This window comes from Citrus clementina, unplaced genomic scaffold (assembly GCF_000493195.1).
Source record: "Citrus clementina cultivar Clemenules unplaced genomic scaffold, Citrus_clementina_v1.0 scaffold_3, whole genome shotgun sequence".
NCBI lineage: Eukaryota > Viridiplantae > Streptophyta > Magnoliopsida > Sapindales > Rutaceae > Citrus > Citrus x clementina.
Genome location: NW_006262339.1, coordinates 40,579,374 through 40,598,557, shown reverse-complemented (window position 1 = coordinate 40,598,557; position 19,184 = coordinate 40,579,374). Strand labels below are relative to the sequence as shown.

The 19,184-nt window shown below is 32.9% G+C and overlaps 1 long non-coding RNA gene and 2 pseudogenes across 1 annotated transcript; 2 read left to right on the top strand and 1 right to left on the bottom strand.

Moving 5' to 3' along the window:
* The window catches only part of LOC18049407, a 36,038-nt pseudogene extending 32,036 nt beyond the window's left edge, over positions 1 to 4,002 (bottom strand).
* Positions 4,003 to 7,753: 3,751 nt separating this feature from the next.
* On the top strand, positions 7,754 to 9,834 carry LOC112100041. The gene is made up of 3 exons (XR_002906296.1): positions 7,754 to 8,256; positions 8,548 to 8,611; positions 9,586 to 9,834. It is a non-coding gene; the product is annotated as an uncharacterized LOC112100041 (long non-coding RNA).
* A 1,368-nt stretch (positions 9,835 to 11,202) lies between these two features.
* On the top strand, positions 11,203 to 17,786 carry LOC112099979 (annotated as a pseudogene).
* The last annotated feature ends 1,398 nt before the right edge of the window (positions 17,787 to 19,184 follow it).

Genomic DNA, 19,184 nt, shown 5'->3' with positions numbered 1-19,184 from the left:
ATAAAAAAAACGGCATTGAATGAAGCTTTCAAAGACAGAATCCACACTTGTCAAAAGGATAATATGCACTTGTCAAAGACAAGATCCGCGTCGAACGGATTGACACATTTCCTTCCGTATTCACATATGTAATCTTTGAAAAAATGTAGCCTCTGCATCTATAAATAACTCTCAGTGTATAATGTTTTATTTAAGAAATGAAAACACGTTTCTTCACCAAGTCCAAGAGTCCATCAACCAAACTATTTAGTATTGTTTATTACTCAGATAAACACTAGATAAAGCCAGAAAAGGCAATAATTACAAACACCATTGTTGCTTAAAAATAAATAACAGCGTGCTTGTGCGTAACGCAATCAAATGCCAAAAGAATGTAGATTCCACATAGACTGGTAGAGTTTGTGGTGGGCAAGGATCAAATGAGCTGTTCGAATTCGAGGGAGGTGGGGGAGTATTAGGGCTGGGAGCAGGCCCAGGTGAAGAAGCGGAGGGATTCAGAAGGGGAAGTAGTATGGCAGATGCGGAGGACGCAGTAGACAATCTCTGAGGTGAGGGTGAGGTTGAGTCTGTTGAGGGTGCGTTCTGGATCTATTTCGTGACGGACTATGTTGGCGATGTGGTTTACGGCTGCGTAGTAATCGTCTTTTGAGGTGTTAGTCAATCTCATTTTGGTGGCCTAAGCTCAAAGTTTAATAAGTTTGGGTAATTAAACAATTAAAGGAAAATTGAAGGGGCAAATAAAATTTGTTATGAAATTTGGCTATATAAGCAAGCATAAGTGGAGGTGACAGCAACCTTTTGCGGCAAAAAAAAGACGGGAGAGAAAAGAAAAGACAATGGATTTGAGATTATTTGGGGGCAAGATTTTCAATCTCTAATTAGACAATCGGAAGGTGATTCTAACTAAGATTTTCGATCTCTAATTAGACAATCGGAAGGTGATTCTAACTTTGTTTTCTCTCAAATTTTGAGGGTAAGTTCCTGGCATTGCCCTCTATAATTCTATTGGTCTTAATTTTTATTTTATTCTCTCGTTGGCTACTATTTGAGATACCCACGTGTTAGAGAAACTGTTATTAAATTATTACTATAAGCTAAGAATATTGAGATTCTTGATGTTGGTAACCTCTAGTATTATCTAGAGAAGAATTTGTACTGTAATCCCATTAATATAGTGGAAGATTATATTATACTACGGTCCCGTGGTTTTTCCCATATTGGATTTTCCATGTAAAAATCTATATCTCTTGTGGTTGGTTTTTGCTTTGGATTTATTGGTTTATTTTTCTGTCTATTTATTTGTGGTATACATCCTATTTTAATCGCACAAAAAGGGAAAAAATTTTGTTTCCGGTTAACTTGCAACTGGTTGTGGTAGTGCATTTTCCTAACAGAGTTGTATCAGAGCGTTAGGTTTTGTATTTTTATTACTTATGTGGTTGAGATGGAGGAGTCCTTGGCATGCATGATTAAATTAAAATCATGAAATTATGGTATTTGGATGTCTAGGATGGAAGATTTGTTGTACATAAAAGACTTACATGAACCCATTGAAGGCGAATAAGATAGACCCGCCGATTTAGATAATAAGAAATGGGCTCAATTAAACTAGAAGATTGTGGGTACTATTAGATCATGGATTGATCAAAGTGTGTATCACCGTGACGCGAAAGAATCCAAGGTTGATGTTATTTGGAGAAAATTAGAGACGATTTATGAGCAGCCGACAGCACATAATAAAGTCAATCTGATGAAAAGACTTGTTAATTTGAAATACAAGGAAGGGCGCAGTACAACTGAATACATTAGTGAGTTTCAAGGCTTGGTTGATCAGTTGACTACTATGAAAAATATTCTAGATGATGAGTTACAAGTATTGTTGTTGCTTAGTTCTTTGCCTGATAATTGGGAGACATTAGTGGTGTCGGTAAATAATTCAGTGTCGAATGGGAAATTAACCTTGAATATGGTTACAGATAGGCTGCAGAATGAAGAATCTAGAAGAAAAAGTGTTGAAGCGGTTCCCTCTAAGTCAGATGCACTTATTTCAGAAAAGAAAGAAAGGTGGGGGAGGAGCCAAAGTTTGTATGGGCTAAAACAGGCACCAAGGCAGTGGTACAAGAAGTTTGATTCTTTTATGGAGAATCATGGTTTCAGTAAGACTATGTGTGACTATTGTATTTTTGTGAAGAAATTTGGTGATAATTATTTCATTATTCTTTTGCTTTATGTGGATGCTATGTTGATTGTTGGCTGAGATGCTAGTAAGATTGACAATCTGAAGAGGGAGCTTAGCAAGTCTTTTGCAAATAAAGGACTTAAGACCGGTGAAACAGATTCTTAGCATGAAGATTTCCCGCGATAAAAAATCTGGGAAGTTATGGTTATCTCAAGAAATATATGTTGAAAAGGTTCTTGAAAGATTTAACATAAGCAAGACAAAACCAGTTTGTTCTCCACTTGCAGGCCATTTCAAGCTTACTTCCAAGCATTCTCTTACAAGTGAGAAATAGAAGCAAAAGATGAAATGAGTTTCTTATACTTCAGCAGTTGGTAGTTAGATGTACACCATGGTTTGTACAAGACCAGATATTGCTCATGCAGTTAGTGTAGTCAGTCGGTTTCTCTCTAATCTGGGCAAAGAACACTGGACTGTAGTAAAGTAGATTCTCATATACCTTAGAGGCACTTCCAATGCATGTTTATGTTTTGATGGTGATAAACTTGTGTTATAAGTGTACATTAATCCAGACATGGCAGGAGATGTTGATTCCAGAAAATCTCTATCAGAATATTTGCTCACCTTTGCAAGGAGAGCAGTCTCATGGCAGTCTAAACTTCAGCAATGTGTTGCCTTGTCTACCACAGAAGCAGAGTATATTGCAATCACTGAAGGTTGCAAAGAAACCTTGTAGATGAAGAATTTCTTACAAGATTTGGGTGTGAAGCAAGATAATTTTGTTGTGTACTGCGACAGTCAGAGTGTCATTCACTTGGCAAAGAATTCGACATACCATTCAAAATCCAAGCATATTGATGTGAGGTATAATTGGATACGAGATGTGCTTGAGAAGAAACAGTTGTAGGTTGAAAAGATACACATAATGGAGAATGGGTCAGATATGATGACAAAATCATTGTCCAAGGAAAAGCTATAAAGTTGTATATAGAAAGCGGGTTTAGTGGTGCCCCCCATATGATCTGAAGAGGGAGATTTGTTGGGTCCATCTTATTTGGTTGGCCCAAGCTCAAAGTTTAATAAGTTTGGATAATTAAGTAATTAAAGAAAACTTAAAGGGGGCAAATGAAAATTTTCATGAAATTTGGCTATATAAACAAGCATAAGTGGAGGCGGCAGTAACCTTTTGAGAGAAGAGAAAGACGGGAGGGAAAAGAATAGACAGTAGAGTTGAGATTATTTGGGGGTAAGATTTTCAATCTTTAATTAGATGATCAGAAGGCGATTTTAACTCCATTTTCTCTTAAATTTTGAGGGTAAGTTCTTGACATCGCCTTCTATAATTTTATTGGTCTTAATTTTTATTTTATTCTCTCGTTGGCTATTATTTAAGATACCTACTTATTAGAGAGACTGTTTATTAGACTGTTACTGTAAGCCAAGAATATTGAGATTCTTGATGTTGGTAGCTTTTAGTATTATCTAGAGAAGAATTTGTGTTGTAATCTCATTAATATATTGAAAGATTATATCGGATTACGGTCCCATAGTTTTTTTCGCTTTGGGGTTTTCACATAAAAATTTGTGTCTCTTGTGGTTGGTTTTTACTTTAGATTTATTAGTTTATTTTTCTGCCTATTTATTTGTGGTACACATCATATTTTAATCACACAAAAAGAGAAAAAGTTTTGTTTCCGCTTAATTTACAACTGGTTGTGATAGTCCCTTTCCCAATATGAGGTGTTAACCGCGGCCACGAGGGTCATGGCTTTGAAGGAGGGGATGAGGCATTGAGTTCAGTTTCTGAATAGAGAAACTAACATCTTGGAAGGTCCAATGCGGGAACTTCACATGCGTGCTATGTGTTTGAAAGAATTCCGCAATAAAAACTGCTCGAGCTGGCAATCGCACTTGCATGCTATATGTTTGGATAGATTCCGTATTCTGAAATACATGTTTTGTATATCAGAGTTGCCGCCAGGTGGCTATCTTCTTAAATGAAAAATCCATGATCCAATTGCAGTATTACATTACCATCATGCTTTTTAAAAGCTTCCAAGCATACGTGACTTTTGACAGCGGAAGAGCCAACAAACCCACAGCGTTTGGGACCCCTTCATTATCCTTCAAAACCCTGCTTCAAATAAAATTAATCATACATAATTTTTTTTTTAATAAATCACTTATATTCATAATCTATCTTTAAAAAAAATTACTTATAATTATAATCAATCTTTTTTTAAATTTTTTGCCGGTTACTTCTTATCTAACTAAAATAAACCATACAAAATTTGAAATAATCTATTATTCTTTTCATATTTCTTATTAATTAAATATTTGTGTACTTAAAAATTATTTTTAAATTATAGTTTAACATATGTATAATTTAATTAAATAATTAACATTAAAAAATTCATCACCTAAATTTTTTTTTAAATCTTTTAATTTATGCGTAAGATAATAATAAGATTACAAAAGAAATAAAAAATGAATAACACTACTACTTTTAAAGTTTTAACTAAAAAAATTAAATAAAAAATTAAAAGTGTTCTTAAAATAAAAAAAGGAAAAAAAAGACATTATCACAAATAAAGTAAATATAACTGAAAAAGGAATTTTATGATGAGATTAAAGAGGTGCCACTGGTCCCAACTCTAATAGAAGAGCACCGACAGCTTGAGGAAGGATCTATTTATTTTCTTTTCTAATCTCCAACGTTTTTTACGAATCCTTATACATAGAAAAGTACATTTGGAACCAACGAGGTGTTGGTTCAGCTGGCGCCGGCTGAACTCCTTAGGTGGGTTGATTGGGTTAGCTCTTCAGTTCGAGTTCTCTGGGAGTCGCCCTCGTTGGGAGGGCTTTATTAGCACCCGTCCCGAATCCGGAGTAGTCGGGGCCCAATGTGATCGCCGGATACCGGATGGTTCAGACCCAAAAAAAGAAGAAGGTACATTTGGACACAAACTACAATCCATCGTCAGCACTGACATCACAAACACAGCCATGGCGTCATTTGAATAAGGTGAAACAATTTCTTCTAAATACAATAATCATCGTTCTATTATTTCTCTTTGCTTTTATCTGCAATCCCGTTTCCCTTCCCGTCTACCTATCTATCGCAAGGGAAGTCCAAGTCATTCTCAGTTACTTTGAAGTGTTGGGGCTTCTGCCCAGAACAATGGAGCCTCGACATTTTGAAATATGACCTCTCCAGATTCTTGACCTGCAATTTCCCCCGGAAAAAAGAGAAAAAGAAAAGAGATTAGCATCCTTTTGTAAGTCAATTCTCGGAAACTTTTTCATAACTTACATGGGTCAAGCAGCAAGTGGAAAGTTCGAACGGAAACATATATTAACATTGTTGCCAGAAAGTGATACGTATCTTAAATACTGACATGAATGCATTTTAACTAATTAGAGCATCACCAAAACGCTCTTCAAATAAGATTTTATTACTTATTTAAAGAGCCACATCAATATTTACGACTTCAAAAGACACTTCAATTAAGATTTTTTAAATAAGAAATGATTATCTCTTTTTAAATTTGAAGATTTGATTTCTCCATCTTCAATTTATGTTTTCTTACTTTTCATTGGAGAAAGAGAGATAAGTGCTTTAATTGATATTGACTTTTCCTTTAAAAAAATTATTATTTGATTAAAATAATATTAACCTATTTTTATTTGAAGAGACTTTTAGAGAATATCATATTTTTTCACCCTTCTATTTGTCACATAGGTAAGTAAATAGATATTTAAAGAATAAAATTTATAAAGATTTTTGGAGATACTCTTAAATGGTTGCCAACTTGTTGACAAACCTTTAATATTACATGCAATATAATTAACATATAAACCCATTAAAAATACATAATTAATGTCCTTACAAATAATCCTAAAAAGCCAAGTGTAGAAATCAAATAAAACAAATTCCCATGACTACCTGAGTCACTCAAACCCACTCATATGATTGGAAGAAGAGATTATTATTTCGTGATCAATTCAATTTGTTATTCAAAATAGCTAATGCAACTAATTTTAATTAAAAAAGTGAACAAAGGAAGAGATTATTATCTTTATTTGCATTATAATTTACTAATATTTACATTAAGAAAGTAACTAAAGGGCGGTTTGTTTTCCTAACTTAGTGATTTAATTGACTTAATTTTAATCAATTGAGTCACTAAGGGCTAAGTTAATAATGTTATAGTTTTTAAAATAATTATTGTTAGTCATACTGTAGAAATAATCAGCTATAATAGAGAACCAATTAAAAGTTTAGTAAAATTTATTTTTAAAAATGTTGTGAGTTTTAAAAGCGGTTGTATGTATTTGGTAAATCTTAATGTTAAAATGTTGTAAGAATATAAATAAGTGAAGTGAACATTTGTTGAATAAAATTTAATTACACATTTATAAACATGTAAATAAAATATTTTTAGTTGTGTATATATAATAATTGATAACTAAAATAAATATTTTATATTATCAATTTTATTTTTTATTTTGTTATCTCAATATAATTGATAATAATAATAATTTTTTAAAATTAATAATTTTATTTTCTAATTAATAAGGATGATTTTGAATTTTTGTCTTATATATGAGGATATATATAAATTATATATTAAGTATAAAAGTGATTCTCGAAATCAGATTTTAAAAAACTATTTTTTTCTATTTTTCAAAATTTACATGATTTTACTAAAAGTTATTTGTAAAAATATTTATTAAATATTAAAATTAGCTTTTAAAGTTGAAATGATATATATCACTTGACATTGGAAAATGATATCACTATCTCTAACCAAACGTGCCGACACCAGCTTATTCACATTTTGATTTGTGATCACTGAAAATAAGATGGAAAATGATATATATCAATTAACGTGACCACTGAAAACAGTATTTTAACACTTAATGAAAAAAAACAAGTGCATCATTGACTTGGTAAAGCAATCATAGAACTAAAAATGGTTAAAGCAGCCACGAAAAAGAAAAAATGGCTAAAGCAGCCACGAAAAAGAAAAAAATGGCTAATAATGCACCTTCATTAAGTCCAACAACAAACCAATCAAGTCCGGTAACATCGATATTTACAGAAAACAATATTTTAACACGTAATGAAAAAAACAAGTGCATCATTGGTAATGCATTCATAACTAAAAATGATTAAAGCAGCTATGAAAATTGATATGAAAAAGAAAAAATGGCTAATAATGCATCTTCATTAAGTCCAACAACAAACCAATCAAGTCCGGTAACATCGATATTTACAGAACATGACTCTCAACTGTTAGCCTGTGGCCAGAGACTTGAATTTGTTTCTCACCCATTTTCATAAATTCTTCAACTCGTTTCTTTCCAATGAAAAAATTATATTTTAATTATGCTTTGGAAACGCGTTAAAATATTGTTTCTTATTATATTTTATGTTCGTTTTGAAGATTGGTGGAAACGTGTCTAACCTGTTTTGGGTTTTATTGTAACACACGTGGAAAAAAAAAAAAAAAAAGATGAGGCGGTTAAAAAGTAAATAAAAGTAAAAGAAGAAGTTTGACACAGGGAAACAGATACACACGTACGAGAGAGTGAGAGAAGCTGTAAACCGACCCGAAACCCGACCCGTTTGACCTGAAATTCGACCCGGCGATATCTTGTGATTCCGGCCACCCAACCGGTCAAGTTTGGTACCAATCTGAAGCTTGCAAACCGGCCATCATGCCCCAATCGTCCACGTCGCCGGAAAACAGCTAGAACGTCGGTGACCAAAGCTTGAAAAACCCGCTACTTTTCCACCTTGCTCTGTTGAGATTTTCACCGGTTTTGGGTGACAGCACCGGCTGGATTTTGTTCCCCACGACTCCCCTTTAATTTTCTGACCATCCACACCCACCAAGAGCCGTCGATTTGTCGTGGTTCAGCCGTTGTAGTAACACGACTGTCGAGCTAGATTCTGGTGCCGTCGCCACGCGTGGGAGCACACTGCCGGTATCATTGAACTCAGCTCAGCGAGAAGCGTCTGACCTGAGCTTCCCGGTCACCGTTGCTTGAATTCCGGCCACCGTTGACCGGTAAGGGCAATTCGGTAATTTCACATTTTGATAGCGGTTTTGTAATTTATGAGCCTGTGGATATTTTAGTAATTCCTGAAATTGAAGATTGGGTGTAATTATGATTCCGAGGGTAATTCGGTGATTTATAATTTCGAAGTATCTTAATGATTTACATATTTAAGGGTATTTTAGTAATTTTATCGATACGGGAGTTGTAAATTATGGATAGATGTTTGTTTCGAGTTTGTTGCATAAATTTAGTCCTAATTCTGATTTATAGAAAATAATTATGTCGTTTTCTTGATTTAGGAGGATCCGCAAGTGAGAGTCAGTCCGCGGACGTGGACGATAACCGAGCGTAAACATCGTCACTGTGAGTGGAATATACAAAATTTATTTTCATAATTAATTATGATAGTAAAGTATGTTTGCGAAATAAGTATTTTAAATGTTCTGATTTAATGATTTTCTTGAAATGGATTTTATTCACGCATTGATATTATATTAAAATGTTTCGTTAATAGTTTTTCGTATCGACTTTGAATAAAATATTATGGTATTTTAAAGATGAGAAAAGTGGATTTAGATGTGATAATAAAAAGAAATGTATGATTTAAAGTATGATTATAATTTATATGAATATGAGTATAGAGATTGTTTTTAAAATCATTCGACAATACCCTTCTCTTTTATAAGTATAGAGATGAGAGGTCTTTGGGGCCCGTCTGAACACACATAGAGGCTTTGGGCCGTGTGTTTAGGCACTTCTGCCTTTTGGGGGCATATGCATGTGATATGATGATAACAGTGATACATATACAGATGATACATATGAGATACATGCATTGAGGGCTCGTCTGAGTACACATAGAGGCTTTGGGCCATGTGCTTGGGCGCTTTTGTCCTTTGGGGACTAGATTATACATGCACATATATCATGAGATATGAGATGATATTTTCTTGTCTATCCGTGTAGTTCCGGGGTGTGACAATATCTAAATAGTACGTCATTGTCCATCCGTTGAGGTCCGGATACGATGAGATTATTCCTCTTGGTACTTGTTTAGTGATGATTTTCATATTTGTGTATTCTATATGATATTGTGATATGATTTCCATGGTTATTAGCTACGATATTATATATGCTTTTCAAGGTTGGTAATCTGATTTAAATGTTAAATGATTTATTACTGGTTTCTCGCATATGGTTTGATGAAATTGTGTTTGGAAATGATATGATTATTTCTTTTAAAGTAAAAATTTGTTTTCAAAAATTACTATATACTCACTAAGCTCACTGAGTTTTATACTCATTCGGTTTTTATTATATTTTCCTCCCCCCAACAGGAGGTTGCAGGTACACCAAACCGACCCAGCGGCTGTAAATATATTTTGAGTTTTGGCCACGTGATGATATTAGAAGATATAGATGATTTTTTTGTTAGGACATCCGGATCATCTCACCCTTTTGGGATTGTATAATTTTGTTATATTATTCTTTTGGGATTAAGAATAAACAAATATGTTAATATTAGTTATAGGGAAATTATCATTGCACCACCTTTATTTTGCCTTATGTTCATTCAGCCACCACAAAATTTTAACATGTATTTTGCACCATTTTTTTTTTTACATTTGTATCAATTAGTCACTTTTGCATTAACACTATTAAATAATTTTAATAAAATGATAATTTTACCCCCAAATAAATTAAAAGATTATTTTATCTTATAAAAATTTTTAAAATTAAAAATTATAATCATAAAAATATCCCTAAATTTAATAAAAAACATAAATCTCAAATAGAGGTGGTCAACTGATTTTTACTAAATTTAGATTTTACAAAATTTTAATAATTATTTTTATTAAAAATTTTAATAAAAATAAATAAATTTATTTATTAAAAATTATAATTTGTAAAATTTTATTAAAATAACTTAATTTATTTCTTAAAAGAATAAATTTTAAAATTTTAATAATTTAGGAGATTTTTATTAAATCCCAAAATTTTGTAATTATTTTTATAATTATAATTTTATATTAAAATAATTTTTATTAAAAATAAAAATTCTAATTTTGGGATTTATTTTTATTAAATTTAGGGATATTTTTACCATTATATTTTTTTATTTTTTAAATTTTTTATAAAATAAAATGATCTTTTAATTTATTTAGGGTAAAATTATCATTTTATTAAAATTATTTAATAGTGTTAATGTAAAGTGACTAGTTGATACAAATGTGAAAAGAAAAATGGTGCAAAGTACATGTTAAAATTTTGTAGTGGTTGGATAAACATAAGACAAAATAAAGGTGGTGCAATGATAATTTCCCTTAGTTATAATATAATCTTTTGATACCCTATAGATATTTTGAGTCAAATACTAAAATTTAGTATTTTTATTGAGAATGTTGATCATTAGAGTTGGTTGTATATTAAATTATTTTGGGGAGTGTTATATTCATATTTGTATATTGAGAGTGTTATGTTTATAAAAGAGTGCTGAATTTTTAACAAAATTTTCATTAATTAGATTAATATCAAGTCAGTTTTGATGAGACTAGATTAATTTACCCAGGAAAATTCGAAGCTGGTCGGTTCATTTATCATTGTAGCCAGACTTTGATTTGTATGTTTTCCAATTTACATTTAATATGTGTACCAGCAAACAAACAAAAATGAAAATGAGAGCTGCAAAACATTACAAAGTTATATCATTGTCAGCCAAACATTATTTTGTATGTTTTACAATTTATATTTAAGATGTGTACCATCAATCAAGTTCTACATGTAAATTTTGAAAAACAAATGAAAACGAGGGATGCAAAACATTACAAAGTTATATTATTAAGGACCCAATAAGTCTTGACTTGCTTCGAGGACTAATAATTGAACACACAAACTCGTTCATGGACTTGGTTCTATAAATAGTCTAGTTCCTCACAAGATTCTCAAATCACAACACTTGATTAAAGTTTGAGATAGGCACATCCTGTGACTTAATCACCATGAAGGTAATTCAATTTCTTATAGGTTTTGCCCTCTTGGCTTTGGCTTCTTCTTTGGCCTCTGCCACTGACCCTGGCCATCTTCAAGATGTCTGTGTAGCCATCAATGACCCCAAGGATGGTGGTACGTAAACTGAACTGATGAAACATATAATTTTCAATATAATTTGTGCGGGTACTTCATTATTCTCACCCCCCCCCCCCCCCCCCCCCCCCCCAATTGAGCAGCTCGTAATCCAATTTTTAGCTCCATTTTTTATAACTCTCTCCCCATCTTATATTTTCTACATATTTTAATAGAATTTTCATTTTACCCCTAGTTAAAAAAGAAATAGCTAATTTAGTTTTAAGATTGGATTGAAAGTGAAGCCTCAATATGATCTATAGGCCTAATTTGGTAAGTTTATTTGCTCTATCTTTCTTATTTAAGTAGTTGTTTTGACTCGTCATCGACAAACGGTGTATCTTAACTAGATTTTGTATGACATACCAGCTCTCTAGTAAAAGATAGTTACTGTTTAGCACGATGAGTACTTAGCACCATATATTAAAGAGAAAACTCCCCTTTAGTATTTCGTTGGTCGTCTTGACTTATTGTCGACAGAGAGCGCATCTAAACTTTTTAGTAGACGATCTTGCCATATTGTCGACAAAAGGATTTTTATCGTCTGGCACAACGTGTGCTTAATAACACATTAGTGGAAGATCATTATTCTCTCGCACAATGAGTGCTTGATACCGTATTTATTAGAATGAGGCTTATAAGGAGTGGAAATACTCCCTCATATATTAATTGGAACTAAAAAAGGAATAGTAAGCCCATGGTGAAGTGTTGAGTGTGAATTTAAAGACTCAAGAACCTCATTTGCATAGTTTTATCTTTAATTCATTCTTGCCATTTTATTTTAAATATTAAGATAAAGAAATCATTTCCAACCAATACACATATGAACTTGGATTAATTAAGCCTACATGTGATTAAATCTACCTTCTCGTGGGATCGACACTCGTCACTATAAATCTATACTATAATAGATTTTTGTAGTTGCGAGTACAATAAAATTTATACAACACTATGAACGTAGGCTAAAAGTCGAACCATGTAAATCCTGGTGTCCTTGTGTGATCATTATTTCTCAATTTCATTTTAATTATATGTCTGTTTCACCCATCAATTTCCTAACGTATAACCAAAATTTGCCCCAATAATTGATACAAACACAGCTAGTAAGTAGAATGCATAGCACATAGGCAAGAGATGATCAAAACTAACCACCAATGATTATGCACAACAAGCCATCTTCAAGCTCTTTTTCATTAAGAGTAAAGGGCCCATATTTAAAGAGATTACAACCAGATTTCTAATGAGTCATCAAGTGTTTTCTAACTCAGTGAAATGAATTAACTACAAGCTCCTAAACCTACTCTCCTTATCAGCCTATATAACAGCTCAGGTCAACCAAAAGTCAAAGTAGCAGTCCCATAACTAACTTCTGTTAGTGTGCTTGATGCATAACAACCTTTCCCGCCAAAAGCAATCAAACTGGATCATGAATTCGAATTAAAAATCCAACATTTTTATTTAAACTAAAACTGTTAAAAAAGAGCAAAAAAAAATTAGATTTTTCTTAAAGAAACATGTAATACGAGAAAAAAAGCCGCTTTGGATGGCTTGTCAAATAATAAAGCTACTAAAAAATTACTGGACAAAACCCTAAAGAGAGAGAAAATTTGAAGTAACTTTAAAATATCATGGCAATCATACAACAAATAAATGAAATTATAACGTTTGTAAATTTATTTTGAAAAATTACTATGCAAATGTAATTATATAAAATTTAACTATACATATTATACATGTATTATTCAGTTGAATTTCCTTTAATGCATTATAAAATTTCTTGTAAGAAGAATATAACATAGGACTTAAAAAGTTTTAATTACAATGATTTACAATTTTCAGTGAGAGGGTTCTTACTTGTTGGAGTTATTTTGGTCAAAAACACATGCAATCAATGAAATTTTAATGTACTGACTTGTTTAAACATGCAATCAGTCAATTAATTATGTCATTATGTGCACGTAACAAGAAGAGAAGAAAAAGAAGCATTAACTTACTTTCAAGCCATGTCAATATCCCTATATGACCTATCTAATTTTCAATAACTCTACTTTTGTTTTTTTCTAACCTTCTCTATAAAACAGTTGAAGCTAATGACCAGCTTATCCTTGTTGAAAGAATTTTTTAGCATGAACAAGTCTTTTAATTTTATTTTTACAAATTTACCACCAAAAAAATAATAATAATGATAATTAAAAAAAAAAGAAAGATCTGAACACTTTGTCGAGGAACATAAACTATGAGTAGGTAGAAAATCTTATATCTATATAAACATATCTCATCATACAATAATATTTTACTTATGCAGTTAGAGATAAATTGACATGACATTTAAAATCATCTAGTCTATTCATAATATTTGATTGATCAGCGCTGATGTTTGTCCCGGGTCAAACCCCGAAACTAATGCAAACGACGCCGTTTCGTGTTTTTTTTTTTTTTTATCGGCATCAAAATGGCACCGTTTGCTATGCTTCTCATCTCTGTATCGGCACTGGATAACCAAAAGGATTTACCAATCAATGCCACAAAACCATTGTATCAGCGATCCTCCCCACAAAACGACTTTGCACCTTCTTGATTCTACCAATCAACGCCAGCACCATCAGCCTCAACCCACATTCAATTTGCTCAATCTGTGACATCAAATTCTTGGACATATTCCTCCACGCCATGAACACATGCCACAGCCTATTATCAAAAAATTCATCATCATCGTCTTCTTTTTCTTCTTCACTTTCTTCATCAAGAAGTGATCTAACGAGGTTGGTGAAGACACAAGGGTGGAGATCGCGAAGAAAGAGGAATGGGATTTCAAGACTGTTGCACCAAGATGGGAAGAGAAGCTTGGGTGGGTTTTCTTGGGTGGTCGCGATGTCTAATGCGTCGTAATAGAAAAGAAAATGGCTGAGGAGGAGGTTGACGTGAGAGTAGAGGAGGGTTTACGAAGAAGATGAAGAAAGAGATTTGTGAATGAGAGGGAGGAGGGTTTTTTACGAAGTGTTGAACTAGTTTGTGTAGTTATCTTTGAAGGCAAGTGTTTGCGATTTCTTGCGGGAGAAAAGAGAAGCCAAGGATCTTGGCATCTTTGAAGAAGATGATGATTTGAGCTTGATGTGAGCAAATTCGTTGTTTCTTCTTAAGCAGCTAAAGAAAAAGAGACAGGAAAGGGGAAACAATGGAGGAAAGGGGAAATATTTGGCAAGCAAAATGCGTCGTTTTTGGCTTTAGTTGTGAAACGGCAGGTTTTGAGTTTTCAGGGTTTGACCCGGGGTTTGACTCGGGGAAACTATCATTTTCCTTGATTTATTAACTATCATTTCACATAATCATCTGGTAGATTTGAGTTAAATGGTCTCATGTTTGTTGAGGTGCAGACTTTGTTTGGGTAACGTTACTCCTTTAAATTTGTGACCATATCAATATTACAGCAGTCAATTCATAAATAATCTTTTTCTCCTCATCCATCATCCTTCCCTAGTTTGCTAAAATAATAGACTCATGCACACCCACAAAGAGGTGTGGATGTCTATCCAAGACCATGAAATATTTTCCCACTTGGAACGAAAAAAAAAATGATATGATCAGATAAATATGAAAATATGTTGAAACGTTTTTTAATATCTTAAGCGTGCATATGTACATTTGCAGATTGAAGATTAATTTGAGACATAGGGATAGATCGTTCGAGATAGATTATCCACACATTCTAGTTCCATGTACTGTGTATTATATAAAATATTATAAATGACCAAATCTATGTGACATAGATATGGATCATCAAACAACACTTTAAATTTACAAGATTATTTGAATGGAACGCCCGCAATCCCCAATATTACCAAAGCACCACTTTTTTACTTCATTGATCATAAACAATTTCTAGTATTGGTGTCAGTCTTATCGATATACAATAGCAGCAGCCCACATATGAAAATTAGATGTAGGAAAAATAAGCACTTACAACAAATACACAATTAAAAAATTATCTGTTGAACATTAACAAATTAGCAAAATAAATAATCTAAGGACAGTTATGTACATACTCGTGGAGAATTCACTAATCTTCATTTATAACGCATGAAAAAAAAGAACCAATAAACTTGGTAAGTCTTTGGATCGTTATAATTCAATCCGACTATGAAAGGCTACTTATGCCATAATTCATTTCTCACCCCCTAGAGTTGGAAAGAATTTGAGATAGACACATACCTAGCGTAATCAACATCAAAGGAGTTCAATTTCTTGTAGCTTCTGTCCTCATGGTTTTGGCTTGTTCATTGGCCACTGCCTCTGTCCCTAGCCATCTCCAGGATTTTTGTGTTGCCATCAATGATTTCAAGTTCAAGACATGTGGGGTGTATCTTTTTTCTGTATATGAGTGGGAAAATGATAAAATCCTCTTATTGTTCAAGTAAATCTACTATTTCTCTCCTTACGTTTCAAAACTCATTAAAACTCTTTGGCATTAAAATGATTAAATGAACTTTCTAATTTTTTGTCTATTTTTATTTTACCATTAATATCAGACTTATGATTAATTTTTTCCTTTTATTGATTAATTGTTGACCTTTGTGTATCATAAGTCTAATTATGGGGATAAAATAGTAAAAGACACAAAAAATAAAAACGAAACAGAATCTTTTTAACAAGTAGTTTTGATTGATTTTCAGGGCACAATATCCCTAAAAGTACAGCAAATCCAGTGGGCTCAATAGTCACAACTGTAAATGTAGAACAGATTCTAGGGCTCAACACTACTCGGCATATCCGTAGTTTGTATTGACTACGCGGCAAACGGCGGCCAAACCCACCTCACACTCAGCCTCGTGCCACAAAAATCCCAGTAGTCCAGGAGGACACTCTCTTTGTTGGCTTTGTGACATCAAACCAGCTTAATAACGCACTCTTCGCCAGAGCCCTGAACAAAGGAGATGTATTTATGTTTCCAATTGGGCTCATTCATTTCAAAGTGAATATTGGAACAACCAATGCTGTTTGCCATTGCTGCTTTGAGCAGCCAGAATCCTAGCATTATTACAATTGCAGATGCAGTCTTCGGATTTGATCCACCAATTGATCCTTATGCTCTCGCCAGGGCATTCCAACTTGATCCATATGTAGTGAAAACTCTTCAAGCGTAGTGAAATCCCTTCAAGCAAAGTTCGGGGCCAACTAGTTGCATGGAGACATAGTTTAGTTACTATATATATATATATATATATATATATATATATATATATATTCCAATCAGGAATTTTAAAATGCAGTAAAAATTGAGAAAGCTCTTAAACCGTGTGGTTTAAAGATATAATTTTATAATGCTCATAAAATTATGAAATGTTTTGAAGGAGGATTTGTTTTTTAATAAACCAGAAAAATACAGCATAGAAATCTAAAATAATAAATAAATAAGAGAAAATACTCTCAAATAAAGAGACTCCAATACCCTCACTTTCATTAGGTTTCTACCAAGTTATTAATAAAGTGGAACTATTTGAACTCATTAAAATATTCTCTTCGCCATTTAATTATGAATTGAACAAATTGAACTTGGTTTGAAATCATATAGCAAACATTGGATTAGGATACTTTTGGGTTAGGAAAGGCAATTTAATTGGCTTTTGATGGTTATCGGTTTACGCATAATCAAGGATTTACTTCTGGCCCAATTCTCGGCTATAGCATAAAAAGATGTGAAAATGCTGAAGAGACATCAATGCATTCACGCCAAGAGTATGCAATTGCTGTTTCAAAAGACTGCCTTTGTGGATTTCTGCCATAAAACAGAAGTCCAAAAATCATTGTAAGCAAACTAAATGAGAACTAAAATGGCCACCTCTACAAAAATGGCCAGAACTATCTTTGTAACATTGGTTCTGTCATACATAATTGTGGGTTCATTCTATATTAGAAATGAAGCAATGAGAAGTGCTTATAAATAAGCAACCGACGTACACAGAGCAACAGATAACTGAAGAAGCAAAGCTAAATAACAAAGTTGAAACAGCACAACTTCCCAAACAAAACCTAAATACATTGTAACAGGATCCCAAACCGTTTTAACCTCTGACTAGTTGATCTCTCATAGCTCTCCAATATACAGAGGTGATGCTCCATATATTTATGGATTTTAGTCTCACAAAAATATTCTTCCTAACTACCCGAAGTTGTTTGGGCAAAAGAATAAATAGAGGTTTGTCATCTGCAACAAATAAAACCGAAAGATTTCAGAAACAGAAAACTTTCAAAAGCCTTTGTCAAAATCACCCAGTTAATCATATCCATATAGAAGAAGATAATATTATTCAGACTAGAGAAGAAGTTCCTAAATCAAAGCTTTATCCACATAACTAAAGAAAGAATCAAGATTCCTTTTTCTACATTGAATCTCCAACATGCTTTATGCAACAAATGAACAGAAAGATTACAGCAAATATAAAACTTTCAAACACCTTTGACAAAAATTACCCAGTTCATCACATCGATATAGAAGAAACAATATTCTCTAGACTACAGTAGAAGTTCCTAGGTCAAAGCTTCATCCACATAATTGAAAAAACAAGCAAGATCTTCATTTCTACATTAATTCCCCAACAAGCTTCATTCAAACTAAAGTGCTAAATAAATTGAACTAAATATTTCATGGACAAAAGGAAACAATCCACGGAATGCAGATTGTTACGAAGATAACTTCCCCTGCTTTTGAAGGAGGATTAAAAAAAGATGATATAAAGCCATATAAGGATTTACTGTTACCAAATATATCAAAGATATACCTGTTTATAATCCTTAACAGAGTAGCAATGAGGGACAAGCACAAGCTTTTCCGAATAAATATGGGCATAGCGCAAAGGTGAAACAAACTGTAATAAAGAGACTGTTGTGTGCGGAATGCGGAATCAAGCGCACCGAATAATCATAGAAAAATAAAGGACACAAGAATTACGTGATTCGGCAATATGCCTACGTCCACGGGAGCAAGAGAAAAATAATTGTATTATTAACAAATATTTGAGTACAAATTTGATTAAAGAAACCTCACTTTCCCAGAATCCAAATACACCCAGTACTCTCACACACACTCTCTAATTGCTCACACTCTCAGAACTCTTAAAAGCTTAGAAACTTATAAGCTTAACAAATTTTTAGGATGCTTAACAAATGAAAAACTCCTCTATTTATAGGAAGTATTTTGCACTATTACAAATTCAGCGCTCACCAACAATTTGCCAAATTGTCAAAGTTGTTGTGAAATTGTCAAACTATCACATGCTTCACCAACTCATTTGGCTTCATTTTTGCATGATTCCATCCACATGCTTCATCAATATTTCCAATATTGCGGCTAGAAAGTTATGCATGTCAAAAAGTTGTTTTGACTTTTCAACAATTCTCCACATCGGCGAAAAGTTGTCCAAATTTGAGCAAACTACAAACGAACCATCATCCCTAATGTAATCCTTCAATAAGGATCCAAAATGGATGTGTCGCTTCGACTGCCTACGTACCCAAAATATGGGATCAAGCCAACCGTAGTTCATAATTCTCCAAACTCAACGCATTCGAATAATTAGTTTCAATCTGTATAAAGATTTACTCAATCTGCACACACGATTCTCCTTTCCAGCAACTTTGAAACCACAAGGTTGAGTCATATAGATTTTCTCCTCCAAATCTCTATGTAAGAATGTCGTCTTAACATCCAATTGAGCCAACTCTAACTCATATTGTGCAACTAAGGCAAGTAGGATATGAATGGAAGTATGTTTTACAACTGGAGAGAAAACTTCATTGTAGTCAGTACCTTCCTTCT